Consider the following 12,114-nt stretch of genomic DNA (forward strand, 5'->3'; position numbering starts at 1 on the left):
ATAATATAGGTTACTTTGTGGGTAGCAGCTGGTTAACCAACCTTCCCACTGACTTTCTCTCTCCCTTGCACCATGGCTATGTGTTGTAGTCGGTTCCGCCACAAATCCGCAAAGCCCTTATCCGCGGAGACATAAGCGCGAAGACTAATTTGCGCCGTTCGAAGCGCTAAGGAAAAACGCGACCCTACCGCGACGACATAATCGCGGAGGGCAAATCCGCGCATTCCCAAGCACTCAGCATCCTAAACCTAACCCTAAACCTAACCCTAAACCTAACCCTAAACCTAACCCTAAACCTAACCCTAAACCTAACCCTAAACCTAACCCTAACCCTAAACCTAACCCTAACCCTAAACCTAACCCTAAACCTAAACCTAAACCTAACCCTAACCCTAACCCTAACCCTAAACCTAACCCTAAACCTAACACTAAACCTAAACTAACCCTAACCCTAACCCTAAACCTAAACCTAACCCTAAAACAAACCCCTAAACCTAATCCTAACCCTTACCTTAATTTAAATCCGCTTTCTGCCGCCGCACTGTTTTAAAGCGCCCTTCTGTCACCGCGCTGTTGTTGCGGCGGTGATGACGCACGGTGATGACGTTGCGGCTTTAGCGACGCGATTTTATCACCGCTATTTTGACGAGCGCGGTTTTGTCGTGCCACGGTAGTGGTCTGGCTGAGAGTGAGCCCTCCCCATTCTTCCCTGGATTACTTGCTGCTGTTGCCCAGATATCTCCAAGCAGCCAGCATTTTTGACAATGCACTTTCAAAGTAGGTGGATGACAAAACATCTGGCTAGTTAATGGTAGAAAAACTGAGGAACAGAATCAATCTGTCTGCATCACAGAAGGTGTGTGGGATTGTCTAAATTCCTCTTTCAACCCTAACCTCAGTTTGAGCAAGCAAACAAGCCATTCTCTAGAGGCCAGTTCTACTCACAGCATATCAAGTCTTAACAGAGAATAAATAAAATCCTATGCGTTGGTATACAGAAGGGAATATCAGTCTCATGAAATATCTGCATTTGGTTTTCTGAGGTGTTGATATTCTGGTGACTAAAATAAGAAAGCTGTTGGATGAAGCTCTACGCTCTGCAGCTAAGGAAAAAATAGTCACAGAGGCACGGAATCTCACGGCTAGATAAAAGGGGGCAGTCCTACAGCTGGTTGGAGCCCTGCTGGACAACAACAAGCCTTTGAAGACTTCCATGTGATATAGAGTGCTTGCATTTTTTTTGTGTGTTTTTCAATAGAAATCATACTTTTCCTGATAGATCACCTTGATCCAGGTCCAGCCTGCGTTAGTAGCTGGATCTGACCCCAAGATATAGGTTCCATTGTCAGGAAATGACCCCAATAACTAGTAAGTGGGATATCAATTTTAAGAGCCCTTAAAATCAAAGCAAATGACTAGAAGTAAATTAAACAGTTGAATCCATACATTATGTTATCATTCACCGGCAGTTGGTTTGGAGGGAAGATTAATTCTGAGCTGACAAGAACTGTGGGAAGAGCTATTACTAGAAGTTCACTCTGTGGAACAAATTAGCAGAAAACATGGAAGCAAAAAGAAATACAGAGCGGAAAAGTCAGGTCTTGAAGAATAAAGGGTTTGAAGTTAACATCTGATGAACTCCCATTAGAGAGACCTGGGCCAAAGTTCAGGGGAGACACTACAAAGAAACCTGTAGTTTAGCAGTTAAAATGTTAAATCTGGGTAAATCTCTTCTACTGTTCCTGTTAAGTAGTAGTCCTAGTCTATTAAGAAGCCTGAATGTAGTTTATCAACCTTTGGTAATTACAAAGAAACAATTTGTATTTGCAATTTGATGGAAGGAAGGAGGGGAATCTATAGACTTTATAGGAGAGAAATGTAGGGCTGGCAAATGCCTAACCATGTCTCTCACACTGTCAACACTTTTAACAGTAACTAAGCAAGCATCACTGACATTTTAATTTATCTTTTATTTATCTTGTAAATCAATTTCTTTGTCAAATCTTTGTTCCAATAACACACTATCTAAGTGTGGAAGGGAGAAATTCATTACTTCTATTAGGTTCATTTGTAGATTTTATTTTTAAGGATCAATTAAACTTTTCAGATTGTGTTTTTAATTTCATTCTGGTTGATTTTCTGCTCCACTTCAGCATTTTGTTAACATCTAATTCTGACAAAGATCTCAGAAAATTGCTCACTGCTAAATGACCTTTTTGTTGGCAACAACATTGCAGTGCTCATTTAGCCTTTCTCCCTTTGTGTGCCTTTAACCATCATCACTAAGACATCCTTTTCCTTCGGTGTCTGCCACAAATTCCTTATTTAATGGCTTGGTGATATCATTCTTTTAGCTAATGGTGAACTTTTTTTCAAGTCGTCATATTTTTTTCATTAATGTTAGTGGTGGGTGATTAACAATGACCACCAGAATAAGTAATAGGCCATGAAACTTTCCTCTGTTCCTAACCAGTGAAGATAACAATAGTCAAACTGTTTATAAGCCAAAGCTTTTTCATAAGCATGTGGGAAAATATGATAATAATTTCAAGCCAGCAACAAGTGATACTGAATTCATAACACTGTTCTTTCCCAGGCATTGTCAGCATCAGCACAAAGAGCCTTTTCCTACCCTCCAAATGGGGAAATGGAAGACAGTTTCAAACAAGCATGTATGAATAACTTGGATCAGACATGAGTCCAAGATAATTTTTCCAATTTCAAAGATATTTGTCTTCCTTCCGGTCAGTGTCTGATTCTAGTCTCATATAATCTGGGATAAAGCAGGTTGGTTTTGAAGCTATGGAGTATGGACCAACTCTGAAGGGTACATTTATTTTTATAAGCCTAGTTTGATTTATTCCTGTCCCTCTAATCCTCTCTCTGTTAAAGGGTAGGTAGGTTGAGAGACAAAAAAGAAGGCAAATAGCTTCCAAGCTGAATACTTGGTCTTTATGGTTATAATACTTTTCAGAGGAATAAAGCCATTGATTACTTTACATTTGATCAGTATGGATCATTGATGGGTAATAGTAGCACAACTGCCATGTCAATGTAACTTATATAAACAAACTGTCAACGTTCTGACTGATGAACCCAACCAAAGGAAGCACAATTGAGACAATCCAGTTTCTTTTTGCAAAACTTTATTGAGTACATCTTTTTGGCACGTTTGAAGGCAAAACCAGATCCAGGGCTAACCCCTATAGTTAAAGTTCACATTCCACAATCCCCCAATTAGCTCAGATCACATTATCCAATACGGTTTTGGGATATTGTTGTGGAAAAGTGTTTTTGCCTTCTGTAAATACCTGCCGAAATGTCCGCGGTTCTCACACTGAAATCTTGATGTTTGGGCTATTTTCTATTTCCCTCTTTCTCCCCCCATAGTTCATTGGCAAGCTGAGATGTGATAATAGTTGCAACAGCGAAAGTTTTTTGAAGCTTGACACAAGGACTGCAACTAACTAGGAAATAGATTGTGGGTGCCTGATTACATTGGCAACTATGCAGAGTTCATGCTCTTTTCCCCTGAATTCACAGTAGATGAAGGGCAGCACAGCTAAGCTGGTTCATGTGTCATAGACAGGTGGTCGATAAGAAGAGAGGGATTTATAAAAGTATTTGGCAAAACCACACTTTGTGCTCATTCATAATTTGCTTAATTGTATCTTATTGGCTGATGGCAGAATGCTAAGACATAAATCCTATTTTACAAAACACAATGGCTTCATTCCAGTGGTGGGTTGCAGGCAGTACACCCTGGTACGGGCATACCGTTGCCTGCCGGGAGCACTGGGTACTGTTCCAGTATGGTGTTCCGGAGGGCCCACCCGCCCACCCAAGCTCCTTACCTGTATTTGAGCTCTTCAGCGCTACCGTGCACGCAGTGTATGGCGCCTGCACGACGCTCTGCTGAGCAGCTGGAGCATCACAGATGTGTCACGGAGGTAAAGATGCCTGCTCGTGTGTGCGCATGTGCTGTGCATGTGTATGTGGGGGACACCAGGCCCCGTTGCACTGTACTGGTTGCAATGGGATCCAGAATCTACCACTGCTTCATTCATATAGCACACTAAATCAAAAAAACAACAAATAGGCATTATACCTTAAATTTCTACATAATCCCCAGATTTTATTGAATTCTAGTTCCAGTTTGACTTCTACTGATTTTTAAAAAACCACAAATATGAAATGGTTAAGTATTATTTGTCTCCAAAATCAAATTTCTGTACAAGAGAACTAGAAAAATACCTATTTAGTGTAGGTAAATACTTATTTACCTACAATAAATAATAAAGGTACCATATACCTCCAGAGCAAGAACTTTAATGTCAGAAATTGTGAAGGATGCATCATTTTAAGAGATTGTAGCAGTTATTTCAGGGATAGGTACTTTGTAGACTACATAACATTGCTGCGGCATCTCATATCACATTGTCCATTTTCAGCACCAAAGTAAGCTATTTTCAGCAGTGCTGTGGTTTATTTGAAGGCTTTTAGGAGATAAACCAGTTCCATCTCACTATTAAACTTCTTCCCAAATTATCAACTTCAACCTGAAATCACAACTTCAGGTGGCCATAATAAAAGAATATTTGACAGTTCTTTTTGCATTTTTGTCTTAATGTTTGAAGACCTTTTTTAGTTTACTTTATTGTCATTGCACAGGAAGTCACTTCCGGGTTGCCCGTAGGGCCGTTTTTTGCCCTCCGGAGCCTTCAGGAGGCTTCCCTGAAGCCTCCGGAGGACAAAAAACAGCCTTAAAAGAAGGCTGAAGTCAGCTGGCCAGCGTGCACATGCGTGCTGGAACTGACAGGGCAACATCTCACATGCCCTAACAAATGGCTCTGTGTGCCACCTGTGGCACGTGTGCCATAGGTTCTCCATCATGACACTATACCATGGAATTCAATATGGTTATTGCCCTGTAAATGTAAATTTACATTTTTTACTATTTACTATTACAAATGTAAAACTAGTAAATGCTTTATCTGGTGATGCCAGACTCTTGCTTTGCCAGAAAAAAAGGTCAAATACAGATAATCCTCGACTTACAACTGTAATGAAGCCTGCTCATTAAGGTTGTAAGTCATGGTGGTACTTTAGTGAAGCACCCATGTGATTGCCTTGCTTAATGACCTGCTATAATTCATTGAGGTTGCTCCGAAATGGTCCAGGCTTCTGGGATTGCACCATGTGGCTGCTGTATTATACAGAGAGGCTGAGGGGTGGATCAACTACTTATCAAAGGAGATCTACAGAAAAGATAAGTGAAGCAAGTCATGACAGGGATTGAAAAGGAGGGTGTGGACCCAGTGGGACAGGAAGCAGGCCTGTCAAATCCTCTGGCCACCCAGTGTTATGGGATGGGGGAAATAGACAGTGGCACTGCAGCTTCCTACCATTAGTCATAAGGGAGAGTGTATTGCCAAGTGTCCAAATTTTGTTCACAGGAACATAAGGAGCTATAACTTTGGCCAGGAGTTGTAAGTCTAGCACTATTGCAGTATCAAACACTTGCTGAACAAACAGTAATAAGTCAAGAATTGACTTAAAGGACTTGTAAAGGACTTGCTAAGTGTAAGCACAGTTTAGGAAAATGAAAATGAAAAATTTAATTTCATCTCTGAAGAATATTTCCCCTCTATTTCCAAGTTGTGCTAGGCTGCCTCTTCATGGTGGTGAGGTCTTGAGGGAGATGAGCCAAGAACACCAGGAATGTACACCAAGAAGATACTCTATACTCCAATGAGGTTACCCAAGGCATGGCAGTCATCCCAGCTGCCCAGCTAAAGCAAGCAGACATCTATATTAGGTAACAGCAATATAAGAAGATGCTGGAGGCAGATGATCACTTTAGTGACAAATGGTATGACATATTGCATGGGAGAAGGTAATAATAGTTAACCATTCCTGTACTTTAACAATGAACATCACATGGATAGATAAGATTACATGGTTGACAATAGAATGTCTGGTGATGGATCCCTCAGATTGTATGGCATTCAACATGATACTGAAGAAGGATCTTTTGCAATACCAATGGTGTTTATGATACATGTATGTTGAAGCCTTCTGAATGTCTAATTGTTGATATATCATACAAGAAAAGAAAATCTGAAGCTGCAAAGAAAGAATTACAGTAGGGACATGAAATGTAAGAAAAACTGATATGAGAAAATTTGCCATTTAAAGGTTACATGAATACACATTAACATCTTAGACATCAGCAAATAGAAATGGGAATGAATTAGATACTTTTAGCAAAAAAAAAAACTCATGCTGCTACAGATTAATGACAGCAATGAAGGTAATGAATAAAAATTGATCTCATGCAAAAAGGAGGAACTTTGAGAAAGCTGAAGAGAATTTGAAGTGTTTCTACACAACCACAATATATTTATTAGGTCATATTTACTCATTCTTATTCAAATATGGAAGATGGAACACATTCAGAATGTCATGATAAAGTGGATGCAAACAAGCAATCATAGAGTAACAATGCAAAGACCTAGAGCCGTGATGATGAACCTATGGCATGCATGCCACAGGTGGCACGTGGAGCCATTTGTCAGGGCATGTGAGGAGTTGCCCTGTCAGCTCTAGTGCACATGTATGCGCTGGCCAGCTGACTTTGGCCTTCTTTTGAGGCAATTTTTCACCCTCCGGAGGCTTCCCTGAAGCCTCTGGAGGGCGAAAAACAGCCCTACGGCCAAACCAGAAGTCACTTCCACTTCCCTGAAGGCTCTGGAGGGCAAAAAAATGGCACTACGAACAAACAGGACTTCCGGTTTGGCCATAAGGCCATTTTTTGCCCTCCAGAGCTTTCAGGGAAGGCTCCTGAAGGCTCCGGAGGGCAAAAAATGGCTCTACAGACAAACCGGAAATGACTTCCGGTTTGCCCTTAGGCTTATTTTTCACGCTCTGGAGGCTTCAGGGAAGTTTTCTGAAGGCTCCGGAGGGCCTCCGGGTGGGGAGGCTGTTTTCTCCCTCCCCAGACTCCTAGAAAGCCTCTGGAGCCTGGGGAGGGTGAAAAAAGAGCACCAAAAGCAGCGGGGAGTGCTGGTCACGCGCACATATGTGCAGAGGGGGGAAGCATGCGCATATGTGGAATGCCCGCGCACAATCCCCCTGCGTTCCCCCTGCTTTTGGCACACAAGCCAAAAAAGGTTCGCCATCACTGACCTAGAGGAAACAATCAATAAAATTTCCTCCAAGTTATATTGATATAAAATTGGTATAAAATATTTATAGCAATAGCAATAGCAGTTAGACTTATATACCGCTTCATAGGGCTTTCAGCCCTCTCTAAGCGGTTTACAGAGTTAGCATATCGCCCCCACAGTCTGGGTCCACATTTCACCCACCTCGGAAGGATGGAAGGCTGAGTCAACCTTGAGCCGGTGAGATTTGAAACGCTGAACTGCAGATAACAGTCAGCTGAAGTGGCCTGCAGTACTGCACCCTAACCACTGCGCCACCGCGGCTCTTATAGATGGTGTAAAATTCCATTAATAATTATCAAGATGGATGAATCCAATAACAATAAAAAGTTGAAGATGCTACCAAAAAAGATACAAAAAAGCAATACATATATACTAGAAAAATGAATGATCACTTAAATCTGAGTTAGTAGTGTGCGGCGGCAGCCAAAAAAGCTATTACAATCCTTGGTTGTATAAACAGAGGCATAGAATCAAAATTACGTGAAGAATTACTACTGCTTTATAAAACTTTAGTAAGACCAACTGGAATACTGCATTCAGTTTGGGTCACTACATTATAAAAAAGATGTTGAGACTTTGGAAAAAGTGCAGAGAAGAGCAACTATGATGATTAAAGGCCTAGAAATTAAAACATATGAAGAATGGTTGCAGGGTTTGAGTATGGCTAGTCTAGAGAAAAGAAGGACCAGGGTGACATGATAGTGGTGTTCCAATATTTGAGGGGGTCAACTTATTTTCCAAAGCACCAGTGGACTGGACAAGAAACAATGGATGGAAACGAATCAAGGAGAGAAGCAACCTGAAATTAAGGAGAAACTTCCTAAAAGTGAGAACAATTAATGAGTGGAACAAATTACCTTCAGACGTTGTGGGTGCTTCATCACTGGAGGTTTTTAAGAAGAGTCTGGGCAGCCACTTATCTGAAATGGTATAGGATCTTCTGCTTGAGCAGGGTTTGGACTAGAAGACCTCCAAGGTCCCTTCCAGCTGTATTCTGAATTTGAATTATATGGGGAAAAATATGGTGAAAATTACCAAAAAGAGACATCTGTCTTCAAAGGTATAAACAGATAAAGAAAAATCTTCAAAGATATTTCTGCTCAGAAAAAAACCTATTCTAAAAGGCACTACTGGATAGAAAATATGTGATTCAAAGAGGATCATGTGGACATTGAAGGAGTATACTGAAATTCTGAACAGTAATGTCAAAATGCAAAATACCTTAAAAGAAATCAAAAGATCTAAGAATTAGAAGATACTAGATTAGTACTTTACCCATTATCAAGATTGGAAGGTTACTGGAATTGAGAGAATATCCAAATGGCAAAAAACAGAAAAAAATTAAGGATGTAACCAAATTATGTTAGAAAATCTGAAGAAAGATAGAGTTGGGTTGGAAGAAGTCAGTCTATATCAGTGTTTCTCAACCTTGGCAACTTGAAGATGTCTGGACTTCAACTCCCAGAATTCCCCAGCCAGCGAATGCATTCGCTGGCTGGGGAATTCTGGGAGTTGAAGTCCAGACATCTTCAAGTTGCCAAGGTTGAGAAACACTGGTCTATATGAATACTAAAGAAAGGAGACTTAATGATATTGTTTGAAAATTACCACACAACATTGTTAATTTAAATGCTAGCAAAATAAAGCTTAGGATCATCCAACATCCCTACGTGGAAAGAGAAATGTCAAGTATCCAAGGTTTATGTGCAGAACTTGGTGCACATGTATCTCCTCTCCTCTCCTATTATTTTTATTTCTTTTATATTGTATTTTTATCTCCTGTAATCCGCTGTAATCCGATGAGCCAAGGTGGCACAGTGGTTAAATGCAGCACTGCAGGCTACTGCTAGATCAGCAGGTCAGCGGTTCAAATCTCACCGGCTCAGGGTTGACTCAGCCTTCCATCCTTCCGAGGTGGGTAAAATGAGGACCCAGATTGTTGGGGGCAATATGCTGACTCTCTGTAAACCGCTTAGAGAGGCCTGAAAGGCCTATGAAGCGGTATATAAGTCTACTGCTATTGCTATTGCTATTGCTTTGAGTCACTATGTGCGAGTAGGTAGCAATACACATTTTCTAAATAAAAAATAAATGAATGAATTGGAATTGGAAAAGGCCAAGGAGCAAGATAATTGTTGATACACTTGGGATAATTGAAAAATCAAGGAATACCAAAAAGAAGCCAACACATGCTTCTTTATTATAGGACTTTTGATTGTGTTGACCATGCCATGCCTCAAGAACCATAGCTTAATGCACAGCACATGATTTTTAAGAAATGTCTCAGCCCTGGCCCAGAAATATTCAGCTAAGAGGAATCTCAAAAGCTATCACCAGGTATGATGGAATGTAGACTTGTTATTAGAAATGAGGAAGAAATTGGGGTTGGGGGGGGGGCATACAGAAAAGGTTATGCAATCTGAGAAAGATTACAATAGTAGGAAAAGTAGGGGGGGGAAATGATCCTCCCTTAGTTTTATTTGGCTCAAGACGGAACAAGAAAAACTGTGAAAGGTTTCTGTTAATTAGCTTTCTGTCCCGGGGTGGAGGGCAGCAGGGAGGCCGGGCTGGACCCTTCACAGGGTGGCTGGCCTCCCCCGAGCCAGACCGGCCTTGGTTGACCCCAACCAGAGGGCTCAGGTGCCAAGGGCGTGGTCGGGGGAGCCGGGCTGGTGCCGCTCGGCTCTTCTCCAAGGAGCGAAAGGCGGGTGGCGGCAGGTGGATGCTCAGAGCCCCGGGAGCCCTTCTATTACCTTTAAAGCCCTACATGGCCGAGGACCTGGGTACCTATGGGACCGTCTTCTGCCACATACCTGCCTCAGACCAATAAGATCGCACAGGATGGGCCTTCTCTGGGTACCTTCAGCGGGACAAGGAGTAGGGCCTTCTCTGTTGCCGCTCTGGCCCTATGGAATGAGTTGCCCCCAGAGATCCGGGCCCTACCCACTCTCATAGCCTTTTGCAAAGCCATTAAAACCTGGCTTTTCCGGCATGTCTGGGGCTGTTGACCCCTTGATGGAGGTCCAGCCCTGTCCAATTGAGTGTCTGTTGTGTTCTTTTTTAACTTGTTGTGTCCCATTGTTTTTAATAATTCTTTTTAATTCTTTTTTTCATTTCTGTAAGCCGCCCCGAGTCCTCCGGGATTGGGCGGCATAGAAATTAAATAAATGAAATGAAATGTTGAGCACGGAGCTCCCTCACAGCTCCTGTCAAGCAGCTGAGCTGGGGAGTCCTGGCCGGCAGTTCGGCTTCCTGCCTTCCCTGTTTTTGTGGAAAGCAAAAGAATGGAGAAGAAACAGGGAAGCTTTGGGTGGGAAATGAGGCAGTGGAAGAGAGTTTTGTCCTTTGCTGGTAAACGTGGATCGGTCTTGCGCCCATCCTGGAGGGATCCTACCCGGGGCTGGCTTTCAGAGATGTGAAAGGCTCTTTCCTCAGGAGGGCATCTTTTCTAATGAAACAGATCGAGACAGAAAGATCATTTTATTACATTTGAACGTTCTGAGTAAAACGGATTCTCTCATTCAAAGAGGGAACCCAAAGACCATCTTTCCATCCCTTTTATCAAAGAAAATGCAAGAGAAAAGCTGATTGGACAAGGCAAAAATAACTCCTCCTTTGCACTGTAAATCAGCTACATGGAATTAAACACTACAATCCAACTTCTTTGTGTGTGTGTGTGTGTGTGTGTTTGTTTGTTTGTTTGTTTGAGAGCAGGGGAGGGAGGGAGAGAGGGAGGAAGGAGGGGAAGGGAGAAGAAAAAGAAAAAGAAAGAAGGAAACTTATTTAGCAAAGGAGAAAAACAAATGCTGTCGCTTTAATAATAACAGCAGTCATGGGATTCAATTTTTTTTACTACCGGTTCTGTGGGTATGGCTTTGTGAGAGTGGCAAGGGAAGGATACTGCAAAATCCCCATTCCCTCCCCACTCTCAAATTTCTGCTACCAGTTCTCCAGAACCTGTCAGAACTGGCTCAATACCACCTTTGAATAACAGGCAAATCTTCCCTGTAACCTCCCACTGTGCATGAACAATGCCAAAATGCTCCAGATTTTTACATGAAACTACATTCAACACAGCTTCCTCCCCACCCACTTTTGCATCCTCTTCCAACTTACCGTTGAATATTGTTATGGTTTTAGTAATGGCGTAGATGAGAATGTACAGAAACATTAAATCCAGGCTACTTCAAGGTGTTCAAAAGATCAATCTGGGGGATTGGGATTCAACTTGCTTTAGATGAAGTTGAATTCTGCTAATAGAGGACTCCCTCCTTTTCAAATTCAAGTTGTTGAGATAGAGCAGTTTCTTAACCACAGCAATTTTAAAATAGGTGAATTTCAATTCCTATAATTCCACAGTTAAGAAGTCCATACAAAATCACCAAGTTTGATAAACATTGAGTTAGAGTCTTTAATTTATTCATGCTTCTTGGACTTATGAGCTAAATAATGGCAAGAGTATAATTACTTTTAGGAGAATTAGTGTTATTTTCAGCATGTCTACAAATTATTTTGAAATGACAACCCATCGCACAGGAAGTTTGTGTCACTAGGATTCTCTTGGCACTGAGGAGAGACAGCTCTCATAGCATATACACCTCTTTTCTAATCTGTCTTTGTGAATGTCTATATTAGACTTATATGTATAAAGTTGACCTGACTTCTGCAACAGAACTAAAATTGGGAGAAACCATGTATTTAAAAAACCATTATTGTTGCCATTTCTTTTAATATATTGATTAAATCAATACATGTTTTAAAAATACATTAAAATGAGAAAAAGCCTTTGAATTTTGGGGATTCTCCTTGCATCCTTTTATCACAATTCCAACCAGAAAACTAGCATTTAATATCTAATTAAAATAATTTACTAAAATTTAATAAG

Source organism: Thamnophis elegans, chromosome 6 (genome assembly GCF_009769535.1).
Source record: "Thamnophis elegans isolate rThaEle1 chromosome 6, rThaEle1.pri, whole genome shotgun sequence".
NCBI classification, from domain to species: Eukaryota; Metazoa; Chordata; class Lepidosauria; order Squamata; family Colubridae; genus Thamnophis; species Thamnophis elegans.